Source organism: Camelus bactrianus, chromosome 3 (genome assembly GCF_048773025.1).
Source record: "Camelus bactrianus isolate YW-2024 breed Bactrian camel chromosome 3, ASM4877302v1, whole genome shotgun sequence".
Lineage (NCBI taxonomy): Eukaryota > Metazoa > Chordata > Mammalia > Artiodactyla > Camelidae > Camelus > Camelus bactrianus.
Genome location: NC_133541.1, coordinates 128,509,017 through 128,524,748, shown reverse-complemented (window position 1 = coordinate 128,524,748; position 15,732 = coordinate 128,509,017).

Here is a 15,732-nt window from a genome sequence, read left to right as displayed (position 1 = left end):
ATATATGTATGGAATGGAATTTGCAACTGAAAAGAATCTTTGTGTTACCAACAAGCTAGGTGAAGGACGGCTTTCACACACATTTATCTCTCAGAACTGAGCAAGTGGAGAGACGTTCGTTCATCTAGCACCAAGGGAACTGGTTGCAGGAGACACTTTTTCTCTGCTTTCTCAGTCTGTTTCCTAGTGCCGGTTTGAAGTTCCTGCAGTTTTCACTGTCAAACCGAGTTGGAGCTTGAACCTCCCCATATATATGTATGGAATGGAGTTTGCAACTGAAAAGAAACTTTGTGTTCCCAACAAGCTAGGTGAAGTACGGCTTTCACACACACTTTTCTCTCAGAACTGAGCAAGCTGAGAGACGTTCGTTCATCTAGCACCAAGGGAACGGGTTGCAGGAGACACTTTTTCTCTGCTTTCTCAGTCTGTTTCCTAGTGCCGGTTTGAAGTTCCTGCAGTTTTCACTGTCAAACCGAGTTGGAGCTTGTACCTCCCCATATATATGTATGGAATGGAGTTGGCAACTGAAAAGAAACTTTGTGTTCCCAACAAGCTAGGTGAAAGAAGGCTTTCACACACACTTATCTCTCAGAACTGAGCAAGTGGATAGACGTTCTTTCATCTAGCACCAAGGGAACGGGTTGCAGAAGAAACTTTTTCTCTGCTTTCTCAGTCTGTTTCCTAGTGCCGTTTTGAAGTTCCTGCAGTTTTCAGTGTAAAACAGAGTTGGAGCTTGTACCTCCCCATATATATATATGGAATGGAGTTTGCAACTTAAAAGTAACTTTGTGTTCCCAACAAGCTAGGTGAAGGACGGCTTTCACACACACATATCTCTCAGAACTGAGCAAGTGGAGAGACGTTCGTTCATCTAGCACCAAGGGAACTTGTTGCAGGATACACTTTTTCACTGCTTTCTCAGTCTGTTTCCTAGTGCCGGTATGATGTTCCTGCAGTTTTCACTGTAAAACAGAGTTGGAGCTAGTACCTCCCCATATATATGTTTGGAATGGATTTTGCAACTGAAAAGAAACTTTGTGTTCCCAACAAGCTAGTTGAAGGCGGCTTTCACACACACTTATCTCTCAGAACTGAGCAAGTGGAGAAACGTTCGTTCATCTAGCACCAAGGGAACGGTTTGCAGAAGACACATTTTCTCTGCTTTCTCAGTCTGTTTCCTAGTGCCGGTTTGAAGTTCCTGCAGTTTTCACTGTAAACCCGTGTTGGAGCTTCTACCTCCCCATATATATGTATGGAAAGGGGTTTGCAACTAAAAAGAAACTTTGGTTCCCATCAAGCTAGGTGAAGGACGGCTTTCACACACACTTATCTCTCAGAACTGAGCAAGTTGAGAGACGTTCATTCATCTAGCACCAAGGGAACGGGTTGCAGGAGAAACTTTTTCTCTGCTTTCTCAGTCTGTTTCCTAGTGCCGGTTTGAAATTCCTGCAGTTTTCACTGTCAAACCGAGTTGGAGCTTGTACCTCCCCATATATATGTATGGAATGGAGTTTGCAACTGAAAAGAAACTTTGTGTTCCCAACAAGCTAGGTGAAGGACGGCTTTCACACACACTTATCTCTCAGAACTGAGCAAGTGGAGAGACGTTTGTTCATCTAGCACCAAGGGAATGGGTTGCAGGAGACACTTTTTCTCTGCTTTCTCAGTCTGTTTCCTAGTGCCGGTTTGAAGTTCCTGCAGTTTTCACTGTCAAACCGAGTTGGATTTTTACCTCCCCATATATATGTATGGAATGGAGTTTGCAATTGAAAAGAAACTTTTTGTTACCAACAAGCTAGGTGAAGGACGGCTTAAACACACACTTATCTCTCAGAACTGAGCAAGTGGAGAGACGTTCGTTCATCTAGCACCAAGGGAACTGGTTGCAGGAGACACATATTCTCTGCTTTCTCAGTCTGTTTCATAATGCCGGTTTGAAGTTCCTGCAGTTTTCACTGTCAAACCGAGTTGGAGCTTGAACCTCCCCATATATATGTATGGAATGGAGTTTGCAACTGAAAAGAAACTTTGTGTTCCCAACAAGCTAGGTGAAGTACGGCTTTCACACACACTTATCTCTCAGAACTGAGCAAGCGGAGAGACGTTCGTTCATCTAGCACCAAGGGAACAGGTTGCAGGAGACACTTTTTCTCTGCTTTATCAGTCTGTTTCCTAGTGCCGGTTTGAAGTTCCTGCAGTTTTCACTGTCAAACCGAGTTGGAGCTTGTACCTCCACATATATATGTATGGAATGGAGTTTGCAACTTAAAAGTAACTTTGTGTTCCCAACAAGCTAGGTGAAGGACGGCTTCACACACACATATCTCTCAGACCTGAGCAAGTGGAGAGACGTTCGTTCATCTAGCACCAAGGGAACGGGTTGCAGGATACACTTTTTCTCTGCTTTCTCAGTCTGTTTCCTAGTGCCGGTATGATGTTCCTGCAGTTTTCACTGTAAACCGAGTTGGAGCTAGTACCTCCCCATATATATGTATGGAATGGATTTTGCAACTGAAAAGAAACTTTGTGTTCCCAACAAGCTAGGTGAAGGCGGCTTTCACACACACTTATCTCTCAGAACTGAGCAAGTGGAGAGACGTTCGTTCATCTAGCACCAAGGGAACGGTTTGCAGAAGACACATTTTCTCTGCTTTCTCAGTCTGTTTCCTAGTGCCGGTTTGAAGTTCCTGCAGTTTTCACTGTAAACCCGTGTTGGAGCTTCTACCTCCCCATATATATGTATGGAATGGAGTTTGCAACTAAAAAGAAACTTTGGTTCCCATCAAGCTAGGTGAAGGACGGCTTTCACACACACTTATCTCTCAGAACTGAGCAAGTGGAGAGACGTTCATTCATCTAGCACCAAGGGAACGGGTTGCAGGAGAAACTTTTTCTCTGCTTTCTCAATCTGTTTCCTAGTGCCGGTTTGAAATTCCTGCAGTTTTCACTGTCAAACCGAGTTGGAGCTTGAACCTCCCCATATATATGTATGGAATGGAGTTTGCAACTGAAAAGAAACTTTGTGTTCCCAACAAGCTATGTGAAGGAAGGCTTTCAAACACACTTATCTCTCAGAACTGAGCAAGTGGAGAGACGTTTGTTCATCTAGCACAAAGGAACAGGTTGCAGGAGACACTTTTTCTCTGATTTCTCAGTCTGTTTCCTAGTGCCGGTTTGAAGTTCCTGCAGTTTTCACTGTCAAACCGAGTTGGAGCTTGTACCTCCCCATATATATGTATGGAATGGAGTTTGCAACTGAAAAGAAACTTTGTGTTCCCAACAAGCTAGGTGAAGGACGGCTTTCACACACACTTATCTCTCAGAACTGAGCAAGTGGAGAGACGTTTGTTCATCTAGCACCAAGGGAACGGGTTGCAGGAGACACTTTTTCTCTGCTTTCTCAGTCTGTTTCCTAGTGCCGGTTTGAAGTTCCTGCAGTTTTCACTGTCAAACCGAGTTGGATCTTTACCTCCCCATATATATGTATGGAATGGAGTTTGCAACTGAAAAGAAACTTTGTGTTCCCAACAAGCTAGTTGAAGGACGGCTTTCACACACACTTATCTCTCAGAACTGAGCAAGTGGAGAGACGTTCGTTCATCTAGCACCAAGGGAACGGGTTGCAGGAGACACTTTATCTCTGCTTTCTCAGTCTGTTTCCTAGTGCCGGTTTGAAGTTCCTTCAGTTATCACTGTAAAACCGAGTTTGAGCTAGTACCACCCCATATATATGTATGGAATGAAGTTTGCAACTGAAAAGAAACTTTGTGTTCCCATCAAGCTAGGTGAAGGACGGCCTTCACACACACTTATCTCTCAGAACTGAGCAAGTTGAGAGATGTTCGTTCATCTAGGACCAAGGGAACGGGTTGCAGGGGTCACTTTTTCTCTGCTTTCTCAGTCTGTTTCCTACTGCCGTTTTGAAGTTCCTGCAGTATTCACTGTAAAACCGAGTTGGAGCTTGTACCTCCCCATATATATGTAAGGAATGGAGTTTGCAACTGAAAAGAAACTTTGTGTTCCCAACAAGCTAGGTGAAGAGCGGCTTTCACACACACTTATCTCTCAGAACTGTTCAAGTGGAGAGACGTTCGTTCATCTAGCACCAAAGGAACGGGTTGCAGGAGACACTTTTTCACTGCTTTCTCAGTCTGTTTCCTAGTGCCGGTTTGAAGTTCCTGCATTTTTCAGTGTAAAAGCGAGTTGGAGCTTGTACCTCCCCATATATATGTATGGAATGGAGTTTGCAACTAAAAAGAAACTTTGTGTTCCCAACAAGCTAGTTGAAGGACGGCTTTCACACAACTTATCTCTCAGAACAGAGCAAGTGCAGAGACGTTCGTTCATCTAGCACCAAGGGAACGGGTTGCAGGAGACACTTTTCCTCTGCTTTCTCAGTCTGTTTCCTAGTGCCGGTTTGAAGTTCCTGCAGTTTTACCTGTCAAAACGAGTTGGAGCTAGTACCTCCCCATATATATGTATGGAATGGAGTTTGCAACTGAAAAGAATCTTTGTGTTCCCAAAAAGCTATGTGAAGAGCGGCTTTCACACACACTTATCTCTCAGAACTGAGCAAGTGGAGAGACGTTCGTTCATCTAGCACCAAGGGAACGGGTTGCAGGAGACACTTTTTCTCTGCTTTCTCAGTCTGTTTCCTAGTGCCGGTTTGAAGTTCCTGCAGTTTTCAGTGTAAAACCGAGTTGGAGCTTGTACCTCCCCATATATATGTATGGAATGGAGTTTGCAACTGAAAAGAAAATTTGTGTTCCCAGCAAGCTAGGTGAAGGACGGCTTTCACACACACTTATCTCTCAGAACTGAGCAAGGGGAGAGACGTTCGTTCATCTAGCACCAAGGAAACGGTTTGCAGAAGACACATTTTCTCTGCTTTCTCAGGCTGTTTCCTAGTGCCGGTTTGAAGTTCCTGTAGTTTTCACTGTAAAACCGATTTGGAGTTAGTACCTCCCCATATATATTTATGGAATGGAGTTTGCAAGTAAAAAGAAACTTTGTGTTCCCAAAAAGCTAAGTGAAGGACGGCTTCACACACACTTATCTCTCAGAACTGAGCAAGTGGAGAGACGTTCGTTCATCTAGCACCAAGGGAACGGGTTGCAGGAGACACTTTTTCTCTGCTTTCTCAGACTGTTTCCTAGTGCCGGTTTGAAGTTCCTCCAGTTTTCAGTGTAAAACCGAGTTGGAGCTTGTACCTCCCCATATATATGTATGGAATGGAGTTTGCAACTGAAAAGAAACTTTGTGTTCCCAACAAGCTAGGTGAAGGACGGCTTTCACACACACTTATCTCTCAGAACTGTGCAAGTGGAGAGACGTTCGTTCATCTAGCACCAAGGGAACGGGTTGCAGGAGACACTTTGTCTCTGCTTTCACAGTCTGTTTCCTAGTGCCGGTTTGTAGTTCCTGCAGTTTTCACTGTAAAAACGTGTTGGAGCTTGTACCTCCCCATATATATGTATGGAATGGAGTTTGCAACTGAAAAGAAACTTTGTGTTCCCAACAAGCTAGGTGAAGGACGGCTTTCACACACACTTATCTCTCAGAACTGAGCAAGTGGAGAGACGTTCATTCATCTAGCACCAAGGGAACGTGTTGCAGGAGAAACTTTTTCTCTGCTTTCTCAGACTGTTTCCTAGTGCCGGTTTGAAATTCCTGCAGTTTTCACTGTCAAACCGAGTTGGAGCTTGAAACTCCCCATATATATGTATTGAATGGAGTTTGCAACTTAAAAGAAACTTTGTTTTCCCAACAAGCTAGGTGAAGGAAGGCTTTCACACACACTTATCTCTCAGAACTGAGCAAGTGGAGAGACGTTTGTTCATCTAGCACAAAGGAACTGGTTTCAGGAGACACGTTTTCTCTGCTTTCTCAGTCTGTTTCCTAGTGCCGGTTTGAAGTTCCTGCAGTTTTCAGTGTAAAACCGAGTTGGAGCTTGTACCTCCCCATATATATGTATGGAATGGAGTTTGCAACTGAAAAGAAAATTTGTGTTCCCAGCAAGCTAGGTGAAGGACGGCTTTCACACACACTTATCTCTCAGAACTGAGCAAGGGGAGAGACGTTCGTTCATCTAGCACCAAGGAAACGGTTTGCAGAAGACACATTTTCTCTGCTTTCTCAGGCTGTTTCCTAGTGCCGGTTTGAAGTTCCTGTAGTTTTCACTGTAAAACCGATTTGGAGTTAGTACCTCCCCATATATATTTATGGAATGGAGTTTGCAAGTAAAAAGAAACTTTGTGTTCCCAAAAAGCTAAGTGAAGGACGGCTTCACACACACATATCTCTCAGAACTGAGCAAGTGGAGAGACGTTCGTTCATCTAGCACCAAGGGAACGGGTTGCAGGAGACACTTTTTCTCTGCTTTCTCAGACTGTTTCCTAGTGCCGGTTTGAAGTTCCTCCAGTTTTCAGTGTAAAACCGAGTTGGAGCTTGTACCTCCCCATATATATGTATGGAATGGAGTTTGCAACTGAAAAGAAACTTTGTGTTCCCAACAAGCTAGGTGAAGGACGGCTTTCACACACACTTATCTCTCAGAACTGTGCAAGTGGGGAGACGTTCGTTCATCTAGCACCAAGGGAACGGGTTGCAGGAGACACTTTGTCTCTGCTTTCACAGTCTGTTTCCTAGTGCCGGTTTGTAGTTCCTGCAGTTTTCACTGTAAAAACGTGTTGGAGCTTGTACCTCCCCATATATATGTATGGAATGGAGTTTGCAACTGAAAAGAAACTTTGTGTTCCCAACAAGCTAGGTGAAGGACGGCTTTCACACACACTTATCTCTCAGAACTGAGCAAGTGTAGAGACGTTCATTCATCTAGCACCAAGGGAACGTGTTGCAGGAGAAACTTTTTCTCTGCTTTCTCAGACTGTTTCCTAGTGCCGGTTTGAAATTCCTGCAGTTTTCACTGTCAAACCGAGTTGGAGCTTGAAACTCCCCATATATATGTATTGAATGGAGTTTGCAACTTAAAAGAAACTTTGTTTTCCCAACAAGCTAGGTGAAGGAAGGCTTTCACACACACTTATCTCTCAGAACTGAGCAAGTGGAGAGACGTTTGTTCATCTAGCACAAAGGAACTGGTTTCAGGAGACACTTTTTCTCTGATTTCTCAGTGTGTTTCCTAGTGCCGGTTTGAAGTTCCTGCAGTTTTCACTGTCAAACCGAGTTGGAGCTTGTACCTCCCCATATATATGTATGGAATGGAGTTGGGAACTGAAAAGAAACTTTGTGTTCCCAACAAGCTAGGTGAAGGACGGCTTTCACACACATTTATCCCTCAGAACTGAGCAAGTGGAGAGACGTTTGTTCATCTAGCACCAAGGGAACGGGTTGCAGAAGACACTTTTTCTCTGCTTTCTCAGTCTGTTTCCTAGTGCCGGTTTGAAGTTCCTGCAGTTTTCACTGTAAAACCGAGTTGGAGTTAGTACCTCCCCATATATATGTATGGAATGGAGTTTGCAACTGAAAAGAAACTTTGTGTTCCCAACAAGATAGGTGAAGTACGGCTTTCACACACACTTATCTCTCAGAACAGAGCAAGTGTAGAGACGTTCTTTCATCTAGCACCAAGGGAACGGGTTGCAGGAGACACTTTTTCTCTGCTTTCTCAGTCTGTTTCCTAGTGCCGGTTTGAAGTTCCTGCATTTATCACTGTAAAACCGAGTTGGAGCTAGTACCACCCCATATATATGTATGGAATGAAGTTTGCAACTGAAAAGAAACTTTGTGTTCCCATCAAGCTAGGTGAAGGACGGCTTTCACACACACATATCTCTCAGAACTGAGCAAGTTGAGAGGTGTTCATTCATCTAGGACCAAGGGAACGGTTTGCAGGGGTCACTTTTTCTCTGCTTTCTCAGTCTGTTTCCTAGTGCCGTTTTGAAGTTCCTGCTGTATTCACTGTAAAACCGAGTTGGAGCTTGTACCTCCCCATATATATGTAAGGAATGGAGTTTGCAACTGAAAAGAAACTTTGTGTTCCCAACAAGCTAGGTGAAGAGCGGCTTTCACACACACTTATATCTCAGAACTGATCAAGTGGAGAGACGTTCGTTCATCTAGCACCAAAGGAACGGGTTGCAGGAGACACTTTTTCACTGCTTTCTCAGTCTGTTTCCTAGTGCCGGTTTGAAGTTCCTGCATTTTTCACTGTCAAACCGAGTTGGAGCTTGTAACTCCCCATATATATGTATGGAATGGAGTTTGCAACTGAAAAGAAACTTTGTGTTCCCAACAAGCTAGGTGAAGGACGGCTTCCACACACACTTATCTCTCAGAACTGAGCAATTGGAGAGACGTTCGTTCATCTAGCACCAAGGGAACGGGTTGCAGGGACACTATTTCTCTGATTCTCAGTCTGTTTCGTAGTGCCGGTTTGAAGTTCCTGCATTTTTCAGAGTAAAAGCGAGTTGGAGCTTGTACCTCCCCATATATATGTATGGAATGGAGTTTGCAACTGAAAAGAAACTTTGTGTTCCCAACAAGCTAGGTGAAGGACGGCTTTCACACAACTTATCTCTCAGAACAGAGCAAGGGGAGAGACGTTCGTTCATCTAGCACCAAGGGAACGGGTTGCAGGAGACACTTTTCTTCTGCTTTCTCAGTCTGTTTCCTAGTGCCGGTTTGATGTTCCTGCATTTTTCAGTGTAAAACCGAGTTGGAGCTAGTACCTCCCCATATATATGTATGGGATGGAGTTTGCAACTGAAAAGAAACTTTGTGTTCCCAACAAGCTAGGTGAAGGACGGCTTTCACACACACTTATCTCTCAGAACTGAGCAAGTGGAGAGACTTTCGTTCTTCTAGCACCAAGGGAACGGTTTGCAGAATACACATTTTCTCTGCTTTCTCAGTCTGTTTCCTAGTGCCGGTTTGAAGTTCCTACAGTTTTCACTGTAAACCCGAGTTGCAGCTTCTACCTCCCCATATATATGTATGGAATGGTGTTTGCAACTAAAAAGAAACTTTGTGTTCCCATCAAGCTAGGTGAAGGACGGCTTTCACACACATTTATCTCTCAGAACTGAGCAAGTGGAGAGACGTTCGTTCATCTAGCCCCAAGGGAACGGGTTGCAGGAGACACTTTTTCTCTGCTTTCTCAGTCTGTTTTATAGTGCCGGTTTGAAGTTCCTGCAGTTTTACCTGTCAAAACGAGTTGGAGCTAGTACCTCCCCATATATATGTATGGAATGGAGTTTGCAACTGAAAAGAAACTTTGTGTTCCCAAAAAGCTATGTGAAGAGCGGCTTTCACACACACTTATCTCTCAGAACTGAGCAAGTGGAGAGACGTTCGTTCATCTAGCACCAAGGGAACGGGTTGCAGGAGACAATTTTTCTCTGAATTCTCAGTCTGTCTCCTAGTGCCGGTTTGAAGTTCCTGCAGTTTTCACTGTCAAACCGAGTTGGAGCTTGTACCTCCCCATATATATGTATGGAATGGAGTTTGCAAATGAAAAGAAACTTTGTGTTCCCAACAAGCTAGGTGAAGGACGGCTTTCACACACACTTATCTCTCAGAACTGAGCAAGTGGAGAGACGTTTGTTCATCTAACACCAAGGGAACGGGATGCAGGAGACACTTTTTCTCTGCATTCTCAGTCTGTTTCCTAGTGCCGGTTTGAAGTTCCTGCAGTTTTCACTGTAAAACCGAGTTGGAGCTAGTACCACCCCATATATATGTATGGAATGAAGTTAGCAACTGAAAAGAGACTTTGTGTTCCAATCAAGCTAGGTGAAGGACAGCTTTCACACACACTTATCTCTCAGAACTGAGCAAGTTGAGAGACGTTCGTTCATCTAGGACTAAGGGAACAGGTTGCAGGAGTCACTTTTTCTCTGCTTTCTCAATCTGTTTCCTACTGCCGGTTTGAAGTTCCTGCATTTTTCACTGTCAAACCGAGTTGGAGCTTGTACCTCCCCATATATATGTATGGAATGGAGTTTGCAACTGAAAAGAAACTTTGTGTTCCCAACAAGCTAGGTGAAGGACGGCTTTCACACACACTTATCTCTCAGAACTGAGCAATTGGAGAGACTTTCGTTCATCTAGCACCAAGGGAACGGGTTGCAGGAGACACTATTTCTCTGCTTTCTCAGTCTGTTTCCTAGTGCCGGTTTGAAGTTCCTGCAGTTTTCACTGTCAAACCGAGTTGGAGCTTCTACCTCCCCATATATATGTATGGAATGGAGTTTGCAACTGAAAAGAAACTTTGTGTTCCCAACAAGCTAGGTGAAGGACGGCTTTCACACACACTTATCTCTCAGAACTGAGCAATTGGAGAGACTTTCGTTCATCTAGCACCAAGGGAACGGGTTGCAGGAGACACTATTTCTCTGCTTTCTCAGTCTGTTTCCTAGTGCCGGTTTGAAGTTCCTGCAGTTTTCACTGTCAAACCGAGTTGGAGCTTCTACCTCCCCATATATATGTATGGAATGGAGTTTGCAGCTGAAAAGAAACTTTGTGTTCCCAACAAGCTAGGTGAAGGACGGCTTTCACACACACTTATCTCTCAGAACTGAGCAAGGGGAGAGACGTTCGTTCATCTATCACCAAAGGAACGGGTTGCAGGAGACACTTTTTCTCTGCTTTCTCAGTCTGTTTCCTAGTGCCGGTTTGAAGTTCCTGCAGTTTTCAGTGTAAAATCGAGATGGAGCTTGTACCTCCCCTTATATATGTATGGAATGGAGTTTGCAACTGAAAAGAAACTTTGTGTTCCCAACAAGCTAGGTGAAGGACGGCTTTCACACACACTTATCTCTCAGAACTGAGCAAGGGGAGAGACGTTCGTTTATCTATCACCAAAGGAACGGGTTGCAGGAGAAACTTTTTCTCTGCTTTCTCAGTCTGTTTCCTAGTGCCGGTTTGAAGTTCCTGCAGTTTTCACTGTCAAACCGAGTTGGAGCTTGTACCTCCCCATATATATGTATGGAATGGAGTTTGCAACTGAAAAGAAACTTTGTGTTCCCATCAAGCTAGGTGAAGAGCGGCTTTCACACACACTTATCTCTCAGAACTGAGCAAGTGGAGAGACGTTCATTCATCTAGCACCAAGGGAACGTGTTGCAGGAGAAACTTTTTCTCTGCTTTCTCAGTCTGTTTCCTAGTGCCGGTTTGAAATTCCTGCAGTTTTCACTGTCAAACCGAGTTGGAGCTTGAACCTCCCCATATATATGTATTGAATGGAGTTTGCAACTTAAAAGAAACTTTGTGTTCCCAACAAGCTAGGTGAAGGAAGGCTTTCACACACACTTATCTCTCAGAACTGAGCTAGTGGAGAGACGTTTGTTCATCTAGCACAAAGGAACTGGTTGCAGGAGACACTTTTTCTCTGATTTCTCAGTGTGTTTCCTAGTGCCGGTTTGAAGTTCCTGCAGTTTTCACTGTCAAACCGAGTTGGAGCTTGTACCTCCCCATATATATGTATGGAATGGAGTTGGGAACTGAAAAGAAACTTTGTGTTCCCAACAAGCTAGGTGAAGGACGGCTTTCACACACACTTATCTCTCAGAACTGAGCAAGTGGAGAGACGTTTGTTCATCTAGCACCAAGGGAACGGGTTGCAGAAGACACTTTTTCTCTGCTTTCTCAGTCTGTTTCCTAGTACCGGTTTGAAGTTCCTGCAGTTTTCACTGTAAAACCGAGTTGGAGTTAGTACCTCCCCATATATATGTATGGAATGGAGTTTGCAACTGAAAAGAAACTTTGTGTTCCCAACAAGCTAGGTGAAGGACGTCTTTCACACACATTTATCTCTCAGAACTGAGCAAGTGGAGAGACGTTCGTTCATCAAGCCCCAAGGGAACGGGTTGCAGGAGACACTTTTTCTCTGCTTTCTCAGTCTGTTTCCTAGTGCCGGTTTGAAGTTCCTGCAGTTTCACCTGTCAAAACGAGTTGGAGCTAGTACCTCCCCATATATATGTATGGAATGGAGTTTGCAACTGAAAAGAAACTTTGTGTTCCCAAAAAGCTATGTGAAGAGCGGCTTTCACACACACTTATCTCTCAGAACTGAGCAAGTGGAGAGACGTTCGTTCATCTAGCACCAAGGGAACGGGTTGCAGGAGACAATTTTTCTCTGAATTCTCAGTCTGTCTCCTAGTGCAGGTTTGAAGTTCCTGCAGTTTTCACTGTCAAACCGAGTTGGAGCTTGTACCTCCCCATATATATGTATGGAATGGAGTTTGCAACTGAAAAGAAACTTTGTGTTCCCAACAAGCAAGGTGAAGGACGGCTTTCACACACACTTATCTCTCAGAACTGAGCAAGTGGAGAGACGTTTGTTCATCTAGCACCAAGGGAACGGGTTGCTGGAGACACTTTTTCTCTGCTTTCTCAGTCTGTTTCCTAGTGCCGGTTTGAAGTTCCTGCAGTTTTCACTGTAAAACCGAGTTGGAGCTAGTACCAACCCATATATATGTATGGAATGAAGTTAGCAACTGAAAAGAGACTTTGTGTTCCAATCAAGCTAGGTGAAGGACAGCTTTCACACACACTTATCTCTCAGAACTGAGCAAGTTGAGAGACGTTCGTTCATCTAGGACCAAGGGAACAGGTTGCAGGAGTCACTTTTTCTCTGCTTTCTCAATCTGTTTCCTAGTGTCGGTTTGAAGTTCCTGCATTTTTCACTGTCAAACCGAGTTGGAGCTTGTACCTCCCCATATATATGTATGGAATGGAGTTTGCAACTGAAAAGAAACTTTGTGTTCCCAACAAGCTAGGTGAAGGACGGCTTTCACACACACTTATCTCTCAGAACTGAGCAATTGGAGAGACTTTCGTTCATCTAGCACCAAGGGAACGGGTTGCAGGAGACACTATTTCTCTGCTTTCTCAGTCTGTTTCCTAGTGCCGGTTTGAAGTTCCTGCAGTTTTCACTGTCAAACCGAGTTGGAGCTTCTACCTCCCCATATATATGTATGGAATGGAGTTTGCAACTGAAAAGAAACTTTGTGTTCCCAACAAGCTAGGTGAAGGACGGCTTTCACACACACTTATCTCTCAGAACTGAGCAAGTGGAGAGACGTTCGTTCATCTAGCACCAAGGGAACGGGTTGCAGGAGACACTTTTTCTCTGCTTTCTCAGTCTGTTTCCTAGTGCCGGTTTGAAGTTCCTGCAGTTTTCAGTGTAAAACCGAGATGGAGCTTGTACCTCCCCTTATATATGTATGGAATGGAGTTTGCAACTGAAAAGAAACTTTGTGTTCCCAACAAGCTAGGTGAAGGACGGCTTTCACACACACTTATCTCTCAGAACTGAGCAAGGGGAGAGACGTTCGTTCATCTAGCACCAAAGGAACGGGTTGCAGGAGACACTTTTTCTCTGCTTTCTCAGTCTGTTTCCTAGTGCCGGTTTGAAGTTCCTGCAGTTTTCACTGTCAAACCGAGTTGGAGCTTGTACCTCCCCATATATATGTATGGAATGGAGTTTGCAACTGAAAAGAAACTTTGTGTTCCCATCAAGCTAGGTGAAGAGCGGCTTTCACACACACTTATCTCTCAGAACTGAGCAAGTGGAGAGACGTTCGTTCATCTAGCACCAAGGGAACGGGTTGCAGGAGACACTATTTCTCTGCATTCACAGTCTGTTTCCTAATGCCGTTTTGAAGTTCCTGCAGTTTTCACTCTCAAAACGATTTGGAGTTAGTACCTCCCCATATATATGTATGGAATGGAGTTTGCAACTGAAAAGAAACTTTGTGTTTCCAACAAGCAAAGTGAAGAGAGGCTTTCACACACACTTATCTCTCAGAACAGAGCAAGTGGAGAGACGTTTGTTCATCTAGCACCAAGGGAACTGGTTGCAAGAGACACTTTTTCTCTGCTTTCTCAGTCTGTTTCCTAGTGCCGGTTTGAAGTTCCTGCATTTTTCACTGTCAAACCGATTTGGAGCTTGTACCTCCCCATATATATGTGTGGAATGGAGTTTGCAACTGAAAAGAAACTTTGTGTTCCCAACAAGCTAGGTTAAGGATGGCTTTCACACACACTTATCTCTCAGAACTGAGCAAGTGGAGAGACGTTCGTTCATCTAGCACCAAAGGAACGGGTTGCAGGAGACACTTTTTCTCTGCTTTCTCAGTCTGTTTCCTAGTACCGGTTTGAAGTTCCTGCAGTTTTCACTGTCAAACCGAGTTGGAGCTTGTACCTCCCCATATATATGTATGGAATGGAGTTTGCAATTGAAAAGAAACTTTGGGTTCCCAACAAGCTATGTGAAGGACGGCTTTCACACACACTTATCTCTCAGAACTGAGCAAGTGGAGAGACGTTCGTTCATCTAGCACCAAGTGAACGGTTTGCAGGAGACACTTTTTCTCTGCTTTCACAGTCTGTTTCCTAGTGCCGGTTTGAAGTTCCTGCAGTTTTCACTGTTTAACCGATTTGGAGCTAGTACCTCCCCATATATATGTATGGAATGGAGTTTGCACCTGAAAAGACACTTTGTGTTCCCAACAAGCTAGGTGAAGAGCGGCTTTCACACACACTTATCTCTCAGAACTGAGCAAGTGGAGAGACGTTCGTTCATCTAGCACCAAGGGAACGGGTTGCAAGAGACACTTTTTCTCTGCTTTCTCAGTCTGTTTCCTAGTGCCGGTTTGAAGTTCCTGCAGTTTTCACTGTCAAACCGAGTTGGAGCTTGTACCTCCCCATATATATGTATGGAATGGAGTTTGCAACTGAAAAGAAACTTTGTGTTCCCAACAAGCTAGGTGAAGGACGGCTTTCACACACACTTATCTCTCAGAACTGAGCAAGTGGAGAGACGTTCGTTCATCTAGCACCAAGTGAACGGTTTGCAGGAGACACTTTTTCTCTGCTTTCACAGTCTGTTTCCTAATGCCGGTTTGAAGTTCTTGCAGTTTTCACTCTGAAAAAGAATTGGAGTTAGTACCTCCCCATATATATGTATGGAATGGAGTTTGCAACTGAAAAGAAACTTTGTGTTCCCAACAAGCTAGGTGAAGAGAGGCTTTCACACACACTTATCTCTCAGAACAGAGCAAGTGGAGAGACGTTTGTTCATCTAGCACCAAGGGAACTGGTTGCAAGAGACACTTTTTCTCTGCTTTCTCAGTCTGTTTCCTAGTGCCGGTTTGAAGTTCCTGCAGTTTTCACTGTCAAACCGAGTTGGAGCTTGTACCTCCCCATATATATGTATGGAATGGAGTTTGCAATTGAAAAGAAACTTTGGGTTCCCAACAAGCTATGTGAAGGACGGCTTTCACACACACTTATCTCTCAGAACTGAGCAAGTGGAGAGACGTTCGTTCATCTAGCACCAAGTGAACGGTTTGCAGGAGACACTTTTTCTCTGCTTTCACAGTCTGTTTCCTAGTGCCGGTTTGAAGTTCCTGCAGTTTTCACTGTTTAACCGATTTGGAGCTAGTACCTCCCCATATATATGTATGGAATGGAGTTTGCACCTGAAAAGACACTTTGTGTTCCCAACAAGCTAGGTGAAGAGCGGCTTTCACACACACTTATCTCTCAGAACTGAGCAAGTGGAGAGACGTTCGTTCATCTAGCACCAAGGGAACGGGTTGCAAGAGACACTTTTTCTCTGCTTTCTCAGTCTGTTTCCTAGTGCCGGTTTGAAGTTCCTGCAGTTTTCACTGTCAAACCGAGTTGGAGCTTGTACCTCCCCATATATATGTATGGAATGGAGTTTGCAACTGAAAAGAAACTTTGTGTTCCCAACAAGCTAGGTGA